Source organism: Hemiscyllium ocellatum, chromosome 8 (assembly GCF_020745735.1).
Source record: "Hemiscyllium ocellatum isolate sHemOce1 chromosome 8, sHemOce1.pat.X.cur, whole genome shotgun sequence".
Lineage (NCBI taxonomy): Eukaryota > Metazoa > Chordata > Chondrichthyes > Orectolobiformes > Hemiscylliidae > Hemiscyllium > Hemiscyllium ocellatum.
In genome coordinates this window covers 42,980,736-42,995,520 of record NC_083408.1, presented here as the reverse complement: position 1 = coordinate 42,995,520, position 14,785 = coordinate 42,980,736, and the positions used below count along the sequence as shown (strand labels likewise).

At 41.2% G+C, this 14,785-nt stretch overlaps 1 protein-coding gene across 10 annotated transcripts in view; it reads right to left on the bottom strand.

Annotated features, from left to right (window-relative positions):
• Window positions 1-14,785, bottom strand: part of LOC132818134 (alpha-(1,6)-fucosyltransferase) — a 752,369-nt gene that overhangs the window by 401,039 nt on the left and 336,545 nt on the right. For 9 of the 10 annotated variants that reach the window (XM_060828858.1, XM_060828856.1, XM_060828873.1 and 6 more), the window contains one exon: window positions 2,012-2,088. The exons of the other annotated variant lie outside the window; for it this stretch is intronic. The gene's annotated coding sequence lies outside the window, so the exon portion shown is untranslated. The remainder of the gene's footprint in view (window positions 1-2,011; window positions 2,089-14,785) is intronic. 10 annotated transcript variants of the gene reach the window in all.

Sequence of the window (14,785 nt, the reverse complement as noted above, 5' to 3'; positions counted from 1 at the left end):
TGAATTAATATTTGGGTTCAACCACAAACATGTCGAATGGTGAAATAAGCTCAAGTGGTTTCCTCCTGTTCCCATTACTCCTACATCAATTACGTACTAAAATATTGGAAATGACAAAGATGGCAGGTCAACTGAGCTGGCTATTTGGAGGTCGTGTGATGAAATCTCTTGGATTACTTCTAAACAGAGTTGGAAACCAGGAGCACTGTTGGAAGCTACATGCAATGCAAGACTCAACAATGCGATAGCCAACCATGCTTACACCTAGATTGAGTTCAATCTGTCAATGTTTCAACTGAAAACGTACAAGCAATGAATGAGTTAACTACATACCAACTCCAGCTCATATGAAATCCACCATAAAACATGAAGTAAAGCAAGTAAGGGATCATCCACTCCTGGGCATGAGGTTTCACAGACAATCCTGCAATCTGACAGCACAGTGCAATGCTTTGCATTTTCCTCTGACTCATCCACTTTTTGCAGCAGCCTTTAATACAAGTCTTGAACCTATCCAGTCTCAGCAGCAGGATTATTTAATGCACCACTGCCTGGGCTCTCTCCACTTTATCTTTCCCTCCTCCGTCTGACAGCTGTACACTTTGTGTAATTACCACTTCTGAGAGAGAGCTCTCACTGACCATCACAGGGGGAGAACATCATTAAGAATTCACAGGTCAGCAGCCCGTTACCATCAAAAATTCACAACGGACTCCTGAGTGTGCTAAAATGAAGATGTACAAAACAGAATCTTGGGAAGGCCCATCAAATCACACACCAATCATGCCATGATTTGGTAATTCTTCGGCTTAAAACAACAGCAGTAATAGGTTACCCCTTAATTTTACATAAGTGTACTGGAATTGAATAGCGATTGAAGTGCAATGCCTTAGTTGTGACACACTGGATTGTCACAATTTCATGGCCAAATATCTTAAACGCGAGCAAAGTGTGCCCCTTTCTGCCATCAGCATAAGCAGCAAAGAAAAACAATGTTGAATAATCTTTGGTCAGATGCTCACTGGATTTGTTGTGAGAAAGCCTGTTAAAGAATGGACCAACAGAGTGTTTTTATACTGTTAGGCAGCAGTCTCTCTATTCCTGAAGGGCGTTTGCCCGAGACGTTGATTTTCCTGCTCCTCGGATGCTGCCTGACCTGCTGTGCTTTTCCAGCACCACTCTAGTCTAGACTCTGGTTTCCAGCATCTGCAGTCCTTGTTTTTACCGATGTATTGATGCTGTCAACTCAACATGATCTGAAGCCAGACATAAGGAGATGTGCTGCACGTCTGATGGCAAAAGTATCACCTATCTAGAGATTAAATTCAAAATTCAAACTCAGCCTAAATCACCGTTAAATCTAAAATGTGCCTATATAATTGAACAGCGAATGACAGTGTACCAAGAGAAAACTACAGTTGTATTTAAATCAGAATGCAGGGGCAAATCCAACAGATTCTGTATTGAACATTCCCTTCACAGTGACATGGTCACTGGTTCCCAAGCGGAGAGACTGGACAGACAATTGCATCCAACCTAATGTCAATGTTCTCTTAAGCTGGCCAGGAGATTCAAGAAAGCCAATCGGGAGGCTGGGGATGGTCAGCCCTCCAACCCGGGGAGCTTTTAGGCTCCACTAGTTACAGTTGAGAGGTGGTGGTGTTGGGTGGGTATAGGAGATGCCTCTGCAAATTGCATTCACCCAGTTTGTTTAAAGTGCTGTCAATGTTGTAACTGAAATCGTACAAGCAATGAATGAGTTAACTATATACCAACTCCAGCTCATATGAAATCCACCATAAAATGTGATGTAAAGCAAGTGAAACAGAATATGCATGTTACATACTGAAGCTAAATGCTTTTTATCTCGGTTCTGTTGCCTCTTTAAAATGAGCCATTTACAATGACTGTACGCTGGAAAGCTGCACCACAATAATTCCATTGAAGCAGCTACTATCAACAGAAAGCATTTCAGTTTATCCCACCTCCCTTTGGAGAGAGAACACAATACCTTTTGTCTTGGGGTATTTTCTTATCTTCAAACACCAAACGTACAAGACTACTCCAGGCAGACCAGTTGTTCCTTGACTGCAAAAGAGAAGGACTGCATTACATATTAATACAGATGACAAAAGATAACAGTGGGCAACAAGAACTTCAACTCCAGCAAACAAACAGGAAAAATCATTTGAAATGGCTTAGATGTGGAGGAGCCGGTGTTGGACTGGGGTGGACAAAGTTAAAAATCATACAACACATAGTCCAACAAGTTTATTTGGAAGCATTGGCTTTCAAAGTGGTGGTTGTGGAGTAGGACCATAAGACACAGAATTTATAGGAAAAGGTTACAGTGTCATGTAAGTAAAATGATATATTTAACAAATGTAGATTGTTAAGTCTTTCATCTTTCAGAATGGGTTACAGGTTTCAGATCAATAATATGTAAATCCCAGAACTTCTTTGAAGTCACATTCTCAAGATAACTTAAGATTTTATGTTTTAAAAACGGTGACATCTCAGCCCAGACAATGCCATAAAGGTGGGAGATCTATATTCCGATCTGGACTCAGATGATTCTATTTCCAAAGTAGAATGGACAAAATATTATATGAATTGACTGTCTGCATTGACTGTCTACTGGTTAAATTAGCTTGCATTATGAGAAGAGACAATGTCAAAACTGGTGCAAAGCATTATTTAAAATTCTGAAGAGAACTCTAATTCCTCGTCTTCTCCAGTTTCTTCAGCTTCAATCCTCATAATTTTATCACTTCTGTTAGGATTTTTCAATTGTGTGGGGAACACATACTGAATTCAAGAGCCAACTTCAGCTGAGAAACTGTGGTAATTAAAGCACGGAAAAAATAACTTGGATTTGCTTCAGAATAATTCCATGCAATTAACAAAGGGATCCCAGTGGATTGTTGGAAAAGGTGAAGGAAGGAGATGCCAAAAACACAACAATAAAACTCCACATCTGGCTTTTCTGGGGGCCTGCACTCAAGTTTTGTCGAACTGATGTCCTGGAATGAGAAGTTGAACAAAAAGAAATAACATGGTCAAGTGCATCAATCCCCAAGGAGCTGCAGCTGTCGTGGGTTGCACCATGGCCCACATTCAGCAAAATATATTCCACAAGTGACACTTAGTGCCTTACCTTCCCTCTACACTTCTGGAGCTGGGAGGCAAGCAGGTCATCCCACTATGTCTGCCATTTCTAATCAAAACCCCCCTCCTCCTAATGGTCAACACTGGTCTGAGACACCTATTGGCTCTGTCCAGCAGAAATGAGGTAATACCAATATGAAAATTAGAGCACGTAGCCATTGCAAAGAGAATAGTAAAAACTAATAAAACTCCATTAAACTGATTGCCAATTCAGTTTAATAATTAAACCTATTTATTTACCTTGTTTCTTGGTTAGAACTCTCACAGCTGAAGCAGAAATTATTTTCACTGCATTAGCACTGCAATGACCCACAGCGGCTTTAGCAATGAGCTTAATAACTCAACTCTGAACCAGTTGGTTTGAATTCCTGATATGGTCTCTTTTTTTTTAAACTATGTCTTTCAGAAAATGGTCATTCAATCTCTTATGTTGGCATTTACTGCACATGCCTTGGGTTTCTCGTAGCCACTAGCATAATATACCAGTGACCTTTCAAACCTCATTTTTAAACAGAAATAACAAGTATTTGTCAGACCACCGACTTGGGAAAATCACAAGGCAAAGAAAAATTCATGTGCCTTGCAGCAAAACGATGAACAATCACGGCAGTCCTTCACCCTCCACTGGCAAAAAAACTTGACAAATGAATCCTTTCTTCATAAAACAAATGCTTCTAGGAGTTACTTAAAATGGTACAAACCACCCTCCGCACCCCCGCTTTCCAGAAAGAAATTTATTATTCCAAACGACTCCACAGAATATCACTTTCACCTAGTGAAGAACGAAAATCAACAAGCTAACACCCAAACCTGAACACACCATTCACAAATCCCTGGGTTTCAGAAATAATCGTGACTAGGATATAATTATGGCATTAGCTGCAAAGGTATCTTGACAAGATGTGCAAGGTTGAATCATAAATATTGGAGATTAATTTAAGGAAAGCAGAAAGCAAAATAAAAGAGAGCAGAATCTTGTACCTTCCTGTGTGGCAAGTATGTGGTAGATTGTGTTTAATCAGGTCAAGGTTGGGACCACTGCCAACTACATCTATAGCTGGAATCACATTAAGAATCATCCCCTTGTGCCTTTAACTGCACTTAATCCCCACATCACTCATTTATGACAAGGTTGATCTTCAGTATGAGGCCTCTGATTATCGAGCTGTTCTTGACACGGAACTGGTGTTCCCAGGAAGTCTGATCTGAGAGTAGGCCCATCATCAGTCTGCCAAAATGCCTGATTAAAAGATGAGGGCCTTCCTGAGGAGAGAGTCACGCCAGGTTTTCACTGACTCTGTAACAGAGACCTCAGTCACTTTCACAAGATTCTCTGGAGGGCAACACAGTAGCTCAGTGGTTAGCACTGCTGCCTCATAGCGCCAGGGACCCAGGTTCAAGTCCAGCCTTGGGTGACTGTGTGGAGTTTGCACATTCTCCCAATGTCTGGGTGAGTTTCCTCCGGATGCTCTGGTTTACTTCCTCAGGCCCAAGGTGTGCAGGTCAGGTGAACTGGCCATGCTACAATTGCTCACAGTGGACAAGGGAAATGTAAAGTAATAGGGGTAGAGGAATGGGTCTGGTTGGGATACTGTTTGGAGAGTCAGTATGGACTTGTTGGGCCAAAGGGCCTGTTTCCCCACTGTAGGAATTCTATGAAATTACTCACAGAATAATGATGAAAACAACAGCTGGTTTGGAGTGCGAGGAGAACATTGCTAACTCGAAATATACATTTTGTAATCTCAAGTAAATTTTATTTACAAAAGATAAAACAAACCTCATTATAAATGCAGCTTCTCAATTCAGAAGACATATGTTCTTGTTTTAAAAGTCAAACTTATCAAATCCAGTTTTTTTTTCAGAATAAAGACGATTGCTTGCTGCTAAGACCACTGCATGTACAACTTACATTGACATCGTAATTTAAGACCCTAGTAAACAGTGCTTCTGGAATTTAATTCATTGAGTTTGGCCACATCTTGAATTCTTCACGAAAAAGGTGTTTTAAGAGGGATTGAGGATAGTCCCCCACCATTAATCATCATCACCATCAGTGAAGGGTATTATACAACTTCTAAGTAAAAATTCAAACATTAGTTGAAAGGTTCACTTATCGATATTTCTAACTTTTACTGTATAAAGTGACAAAACAAATGCAATTAGCTGAACACAATGTTATTGAGTCAGCAATATATACTGTCAACTATGGAAATAAACAGCTTCTCCCCAGAATTATAGATCTCACAACAAACAGTTCACAATTGCTCCCAGTTTCCAGTGGGTTGCTTGAAGGAGATATGAACAAAGAAATATTTAATAATTGAGCCTAAATCATTGATGTCTTTGGTACAGTACATGTGCAAAAACGTTTAACAATTGTTTCAACAGCTTTATGTCCTGTTTGGTGAATCAAGTTGCCTGAAGTGTCCAGAAATCCAACACTGCAGATAAATCTCTCAAAATTAAACAATTAAAATACATACACAAGTAGAAATTACCTTTGTCCAAAGTGAAATATGCATTCCATCCCTCGTGGGAAAGAACCACATTTAACAAATCTGAGACACTTTGGATATAACTTATTAACAACCAAGACCTTGGAACATGTAAATTGTGTTGAGGAACTGCTAGATCTGAACAAGCTCTGCAGCTTCCACACATACTCCTGTTGTGCTGTTCCTTTCCCTGGCTTGGGAGATCCTGCACATTAAAGGATTAGCTTGCAATCTTTGCTGGGACAAGTTTCAATAACCAATGATAATCGTAGTTCTTCAAGTCCCAGCAATGAGACAGATTGAATTGCTTGTGATTAATAGCACCATCAATGTCTACGCATTGGCAAGAGACAGTATTACATTTCTGACCCTGACCCAGAGATTGATTATGTTCCAGTCTCCTATCACCAAGCTTGTCAACTTGAAATCTATAACATCCCAAGAGAACCGATCTCAATTTACTTTCTAAAACCCTTGTACTTCATATGCATTCCAAAACCTGAACCAATTGTAAACTTGCAGAAAAACAGCTTTTAACCTCCCATTTTCAAATCTCCTTCAATTTACAGCCAAGCATCCAAACAGCAAGTTGCATTAATATAACAGTTTTTATGTAGCAAAGCTTTCATGTCAATTGGCAGGGACATGATAAAACAATGGCAACAAGCCACAAATATCTTGAACTGCTGACCATAATCGGAGTCGCAGAAGAACATCTCATAGAACAAGAGACAAGCAGAGAGGTTCAGGAATGGAATTCCATAGCTTAGGGCCCCAGCAGCTGATGATAAACTGTCAATGCTTGAGTCTGAGAAATCAGGGATGTAAACCTGCCAGGAATTAGAGGAGTCTAAAGATTTGGATGGTGGAGAGCTATAGGAGGTTAGAGAAAAAAGGCTGTAAAGGGATTTGAATACAAACAGAAGAATTTTAAAACATTGTCAGCCAAGCAGCCATTGTCAGTCAGCAGGTCCTGATGCCAACAAGGATACAGGCAGCAGCAGTAGCAAACTATTAGATCAGCTTTCTTATGAAAAGTAGCAGGTAACACACTAATACGAACAGGTACTGCTAACATTCAGATAATTAATTCTGAGCTGAACTCATAAAATGGTTGTGTCTCTTCCAAAAGTCAGGTGGTTCCACGATTTGATGCAAAGAAAAATCATACCGTACATGTGGAGATTAATGAAGTTAATTAAAACTTTCTCTCAACTTCTCATAAAAGGGAATTCATAATTGAAGTGGTTGAAGCTTTGTAGCAAGATGCCAGTAACTGTCAGCTGGAAACATTTCTGAAGTAAGACCGCCTGTTATAAGAGACCCAGAATTAATGAGACATTTTCTTTTCTGGGATGTAAAGAAATTGCTTCCTTCATGCAAAATATATAAAGCAGATACGCCTTTGAGTATGCCTAGCCGGCAGATTATAGATTCACACGGGCATTAAAATGGTTTAAGGCTATCAATTGCTGATGTTTTGTACTTCTGCAACCCAAGTTAGAGTCAGAGTCATAGAGATGTACAGCATGGAAACAGACCCTTCGGTCCAACCCGTCCATGCTGACCAGATATCCCAACCCAATCTAGTCCCACCTGCGGGCACCCGGCCCATATCCCTCCAAACCCCTCCCATTCATATATCCATCCAAATGCCTCTTAAAATGTTGCAATTGTACCAGCCTCCACATTTCCTCTGGCAGCTCATTCCATACATGTACCACCCTCTGTGTGAAAACATTGCCGCTTAGGTCTCTTTTATATCTTTCACCTCTCACCCAAAACCTATGCCCTCTAGGTCTGGACTCCCCGACACCAGTCAAAAGACTTTGCCTATTTACGCTTTCCTTCCCCCTCATAATTGTGTAAGTCTCTAAAAGGTCACCGCTCAGCCTCCGAAGCTCCAGGGAAAACAGCCCCAGCCTGTTCAGCCTCTCCCTATAGCTCAAATCCTCCAATCCTGGCAACATCCTTGTAAATCTTTTCTGAACCCTTTCAAGTTACACAACATCTTTCCGATAGGAAGGAGACCAGAATTGCACGCAATATTCCAACAGTGACCTAATCAATGTCCTGTACAGCTGCAACATGACCTCCCAACTCCTGTACTCAATACACTGACCAATAAAGGAAAGCATACCAAATGCCTTCTTCACTATCCTATATACCTGTGACTCCACTTTCAAGGAGCTATGAACCTGCACTCCAAGGTCTCCTGGTTCAGCAACACTCCCTAGGACCTTACCATTAAGTGTATAAGTCCTGCTAAGATTTGCTTTCCCAAAAACGCAGCACCGCGCATTTATCTGAATTAAACTCATTCCGCCACTCCTCAGCCCATTGGCCCATCTGGTCCAGATCCTGTTGTAATCGGAAGTGACCTTTCTCACTGTCCACTACACCTCCAATTTTGGTGTCATCTGCAAACTTACTAACTGTACCTCTTATGCTCACATTCAAATCATTTATGTAAATGACAAAAAAGTAGAGGACCCAGCACCGATCCTTTTGGCACTCCACTGGTCACAGCCCTCCAGTCCGAAAAACAACCCTCCACCACCAGCCCCTGCCTTCTACCTTTGAGCCAGTTCTGTACCCAAATGGCTAGTTCTCCCTGTATCCCATGAGATCTAACCTTGCTAACCAGTCTCCCATGGGGAACCTTGTCAAACGCCTTACTGTAGTCCATATAGATCACATCTACTGCTCTGCCCTCATCAATCTTCTTTTGTTACTTCATCAAAAAACTCAATCAAGTTTGAGAGACATGATTTCCCACGCAAAAGCCATGTTGACTATCCCTAATCGGTCTTTGCCTTTCCAAATACATGTGCATCCTGCCCCTCAGGATTCCCTCCAACAACTTGCCCACCACGAGGTCAGGCTCACTGGTCTGTAGTTCCCTGGCTTGTCCTTACCACCCTTCTTAAACAGTGGTACCACGTTTGCCAACCTCCAGTCTTCCGGCACCTCACCTGTGACTATCGATGCTACAAATATCTCAGCAAGGGGCCCAGCAATCACTTCTCTAGCTTCCCACAGAGTTCTCGGGTACACCTCATCAGATTCTGGGGATTTATCCAGCTTTATGCGTTTCAAGACATCCAGCACTTCCTCCTCTGTAATATGGACTTCTTGCAAGGTGTCACCATTTATTTCGCTACTTTCTATATCTTTCATATGCTTTTCCACAGTAATTCCTGATGCAAAATATTTGTTTAGTAACTCCCCCATTTTCTGTGGCTCCACACAAATGCTGATCTTTGAGGGGCCCTATTCTATCCCTTGTTACCCTTTTGTCCTAAATGTATTTGTAAAAACCCTTTTGATTCTGTTTAATTCTATTTGCCAAAGCTATCTCATGTCCCCTTTTTGTCCTCCTGATTTCCCTCTTAATTATTTGCCTATTGCCTTTATACTCTTCTAAGGATTCACTCGATCTATCCTGGCTATACCTTACATATGCTTCCTTCTTTTTCTTAACCAAACCCTCAATTTCTTTAGTCATCCAGCATTCCCTATACCTACCAGCCTTTCCTTTCACCCTGACAGGAATATACTTTCTCTGGATTCTTGTTGTCTCATTACTGAAGGCTTCCCATTTTCCAGCCGTCCCTTTGCCTGCGAACACCTGCCCCCGATCAACTTTCGAAAGTTCTTGCCTAATACCGTCAAAATTGGTCTTTCTCCAATTTAGAACTTCAGCTTTCAGATCTGGTTTATCCTCTTCCATCACCATTTTAAATCTAATAGAATTATGGTCGCTAGCCCCAAAGTGCTCCTCCACTGACACCTCAGTCACCTGCCCTGCCTTTTTTCTCAAGAGTGGGTCAAGTTTTGCACCTTCTCTAGTAGATACATCCACATACTGAATCTGAAAATTGACTTGCACACACTTAAATTCCTCTCCATCCAAACCCTTAACACTATGGCAGTCCCAGTCTATGGTTGGAAAGTTAAAATCCCCTACCATAACCATCCTCTTATTCTTACAGATAGCTGAGGTCTCCTGATAAGTTTGTTTCTCAATTTCCTTCTAAATGCAGTTTAATTTATTAGTCTACCTTGTCCCTGACTGATTGACTCACCTCTGTTCTCAACTGTACCAGTCTCAGATTGAGCTCTTTCCTTACTATCTCCCTGGGTCCCACCCCCCCCCCCCCGTCCCACCCCGTCCCACCCCCACCCACCCCACCCCCCCACCCCCTCCCCACCTTACTAGTTTAAATCCTCCCAAGCAGTTCTGGCAAATTTCCCTGCCAGTATATTAGTCCCCTTCAATTTAGGTGCAATCCTTCCTTCTTGTACAGGTCACTTCTACCCCAAAAGAGATTCCAATGATTGAAAAATGTGAATCCTTCTCCCCTACACCAGCTCCTCAGCCCCACATCCATCTGCTCTATCTTCCTATCCCTTCCCTCACTAGCTTGTAGCACTAGGAGTAATCCAGATAGTACTACTCTCGAGGACCTACTTTTTAAATTCTTGCCTAACTCTCTGTGATCTCCCTTCAGAATCTCAACCTTTTCCCTTCCAATGTCGTTGGTTCCAATGTGGACAATGACCTCTTGCTGGCCCTTCTTCCCTCTTGAGAACATTCTGCACCCTCTCTGAGACATCCTTGATCCTGGCACCAGGGAAGCAACACACCATTCTGCTTTTTCACTGCTGGCCACTGAAACGTCTGTCTGTACCTCGGACTAGAGAGTCCCCTAACACTATTGATCTCTTGGAACCTGACGTACCCCTCATTGTACTATAGCCAGTCTCAATACCAGAAACCTGGCTGTTTGTGCTACATTCCCCTGACAATCCATCACCCCCTACATTTTCCAAAACAGCATACTTATTTGAAATGGGGATAGGCACAGAAGGCTCCTACACTAGCTGCCTACCTCTCTTACCTTTCCTGGAGTTAACCCAGCCCTGTGACTGTGTCCGAGACATTCCCCCCTTCCTATAACTGCCATCCATCACATATTGTTGCTGTAGCAAATGCCTGGTCTTTGAGTCAGTCTTAAAAGTGAGAATCTTAGAACTACCTCTAAGAATGAATATCATGCCATTGGTTAAGCTTCCCTTACATCAAATGAAGACAAAGGGAGAATTCAAGGAACAATATTTCAAAGTAATTTTATTAATTCGGAGCAGCTTTTTTTGAATAACTGTCATTGTCCATTTACCTCTTTGGAATATAATGACATGAATCAGAAAGTTCAGCAGGTAACAGGGAAAATTAATTAGTTACGAAGAAAATGGGGGAAAAAGGCAGTCTTGCTGAAACTTTAGAAGACAAAGTTAGTTTAATCCTCGTGTGAATGATTTGGATCCCCATATCTGAAGGGGGATGCACTGGCATTGAAGGATGTGCAGAGAGTGCTCATCAGGTTAATCCCAGGTATGGAGAGACTTTCCTATGAGGAGAGGTTGAGTAAGTTGGTCGTGTAGTCACTTGAGTTTATTACAATGACCTTATTGAAACATGCAAGATTCTTAGAGCACTTAACAGGACGTGATGTTGAAACGTCGCTTCCCCTTGTTGGACAGTCTTGGTCAAGATGGCGTGATCTCAAAATAAGTGATCACCCAGTCAGGACAGAACTGAAGAGAAATTTCTTCTCTCAAAGGGTGATGAATCTGTGGATTTCTTTGCCAAAGGGGCTAGAGAGGCTGGGTATTAAGCATACTCAAGGCTGAGACAGACAGAATAGACAGTAAGAAAATGAAAGATACAGGGGAAGAAAGCAACAAAGTGGAGTTGAAGACTTTCAGATCATCCACGATCTCTTAGAATGGCACAGGAGATGCAATGGCATACTTCTGCTCTGATGTCTTATTGTTTTTTGGTCTAAATAACTTATTTTTATTAAACAGACCCCAAAATGAGAGTACAATTTTGGTATCTCTGTTCCCCACAGCTTTCTCTTTGTACCCTGTAGTATATTATATTACTTTCTGAAGCCTCTTTCCTTCTCAATCTTTGTGCTTCCTCGATACTGGCTTTTGAAAATGAGATTGCCTCATGATTTCGCCCCAATCTCCCCCACTTGAGTTTGGAACTGTCTTTCCACCTTTAAAAAGGTGAGGTGGCACGGTGACTCAGTGGTTAGCACCGCTGCCTCACAGTGCCAGGGACCTGGGTTCGATTCGTGTTTCCGGCAACTGTCTGTCTAGAGTTTGCACATTCTCCCAGTGTCTGCGTGGGTTTTCTCCAGGTGCTCCAGTTTCATCCCATAATCCAAAGATGTGCAGGTCAGGTGAATTGGCCATGAGAAACTGCCCATAGTGTTAGGTGCATTAGTCAGAGGTAAATATCGGGTAGGAGAATGGGTCAGGGTGGGTTACTCTTCAGAGTGTCAGTATGGACTTGTTGGGCTGAAGGGCCTGTTTCCATACTGTACGGAATCTAATCTAAGCTAAAACAAAACTTAGTAAAACGCATTGCTTGAGCTACTGATGAACAGTGAGATATTTTCCAATAAGCCAAATGTCCTTCTCATCTCTTTCATCTTCTCTATGGTGATATTTGCATCAACATTCTTCCAGACACTCCACACTTGTTCTGATCATTAACTAAACATTATTTGACTGGCTATTGTCGCAGAATTGGAAACTATAACATTTTGTTAGGTGAATAAATAAACTTACCCTTATTTACCTGTGAGAGTTATTCTGCTTGTTCTCTACTGTGCAAATTTAGTCTCAACTTCTCACAAAACATTTATCCAAGTGTTACAACATGGGGTAAACCCTTCTGCTTAATTTAAAACCAGCAACACAGGAAAGATTTATCCCATGCAGTAGTCTGCAAAAATTCGAGTGGCCAAGGACTATTTAAAGTAAAAATTAACAACTTTATTTCTTAACGTATAACAGAGAATAATTGACTAACAACTATTTACAATTCCTTCCTCTTACCTGTCTGTTACCTTCCTTTCTCTAATACTGGTACGATAAAATTCTCATTTAAGACTTTTAAAACGAGGTTTCTTATCTCAAAACCAGGCAGCTTTCAGTTCTTCTTTTTGATCTTCCTTTGTCTTCTTTTCTTCTTTTTAGGGATTATGCTTCACAGATTACTGATTGAAAAGGTACTTTTAAGAGAGCTATTTTTCAGGCAGTCTGTATACATGCTGAGGCTTGGCAGTTCTCCTCTCAACTGTTCAATTTCCACACGGACGTATATAATCTGATGCTCTGGGGTGTCATTGGCTTTTAAGATTGTCCATATGCTCAATTCAAACTTGATTGGAAATTGGTACTTTTTTGGGGAATAATTTAAGCTGATTGGCCTAATTCAAATCTGTTTTTGTTGTTTCCAGGCAATGAGCGACTCCAGTAGCTGGAGGAAATGTTACGTTGTGTCTTATTCAGAACACTTGGTGATGTCACTGTTAGCCTTTAACTTTCTTTAAGGTATAGTTCACCAACATCTTCATAACACAAATAACAGTGAATAAAGATCTGTTGCTAGCTTCCAGAAGATGCCAAACTTAAGCAGGCCATACATTCCTTGAAAAAGACTTGGCTGATATTTTTGTTGTCTGACCTAAATTCATAGTGTGCTTCAGAAGAACACTGAAGATAGTCAACTTGCCTCTCGTCCCTTTCTAGTGATTAAACTAACATACGAAAGGTGACCAGCTGAAAACGATAAAGAAAATTAAATTCCTACTTGCCTGTTATCTGGAAGTGTGCAAAGCTGCATCCAGAACTGAGGTTAATATATTTCTTTAAAATCATTCATTTCTCAGCTCAATATATTTTCTGAGTTTTTTTTTAACTGGATGTTCACAGGATTGAAAGTATACCAAGGTTTATTCGGAATCTACTGCAAGATTCTCAAATAATAATTGCACGATTTTCCCTCATTAACCCTCAAGTGTCAGTTTTACAATGGATGCCACACAGTAACATTGCTTCTTTGATGATGTTCATCTACGCCCCCATGAAAGATGCATTGTTCCACTTTTTGAAAACACATCATACCTGTTAAGTGAACTGGAGAATGAATATAGCAGGAAATAGCGATGGTATTCAGGAGTCAAAACGTTGCAGTGATCCCAGAGTAACTGGGCATTAAATTACCATCTTGACCATTCTCAATGTAATCTTGATTTTCTATCACATTATCTGCTGTGAACTAATGACTGAACACACGATCCATTTCGAGCATTTAGGTATGTTCCATTGTGATACTGTATAGCAGAGCTTCCCAAGGATCTAATTGAACTACCATTGTACAGTGGATATTCCTAGCTGCTCTAAACATGGTCATGACATTTTGTTCATCAATTTTATTTGAGGTCTGATCTTTACTTCAGCTCAGATGTTAGAACATTGGGTACGCTCAAGGACAGATTTGAGATGGGATTAATACACAGTGAGATATCAAGCATGAATGAGCTTCTGCCAAGCAAGGGATACGCATGGCACAGGTCAGAGGGCGAGACAGAACAGTGACACTGCTTCAGAGAACTAAGATGACAACAAAGGGTAACCAGTATTACCTCTTCTCACCCTCTTCTTGCTCACACTGCAGGATTACTGTACCATGTAATCTACTTCTTCATGAGCATGGTGCAGTATATGACAGACCAGCGTGAATATTCACATCCATTACACCCAAAACTTCAGAGCTATGTTGGTACATTTCTGGCTCCATTGGCAATCCATCAATGTCCTGCTCTGTCACATTTCATGTGGGAGCACAGCTTTCAATCTATGCACTTGCCCATTAGTGCATGGATTGTGTTCCAGAGTCATGAATGATCGGGTCAGCACATAGCCCCGCTACCTTGACAAAACGTCTGATGTGTCATGGTGACAGAAATGCAGTCGACTCAATGGACTAATGCAGAGTACCAATAGCATAACTGGTCTAGCAGACATTGAATTGACCTTTATTATCCACTGGCAAGGATCACACACCAGCTGGGCACACAACCATTTCACTTCCAGTATGGAATTATCAGCTCATGCCTACAAAGTAACAAGCAGGTAATCAATGGTGTCCCATACAATGAGGAAATCAGAATCTATGAGAATCTATGAGAATCTGTGCCCTTAATCCATCTGTACTTGCTCCATTAAGATACAATTAAACACAGTCAAACCTT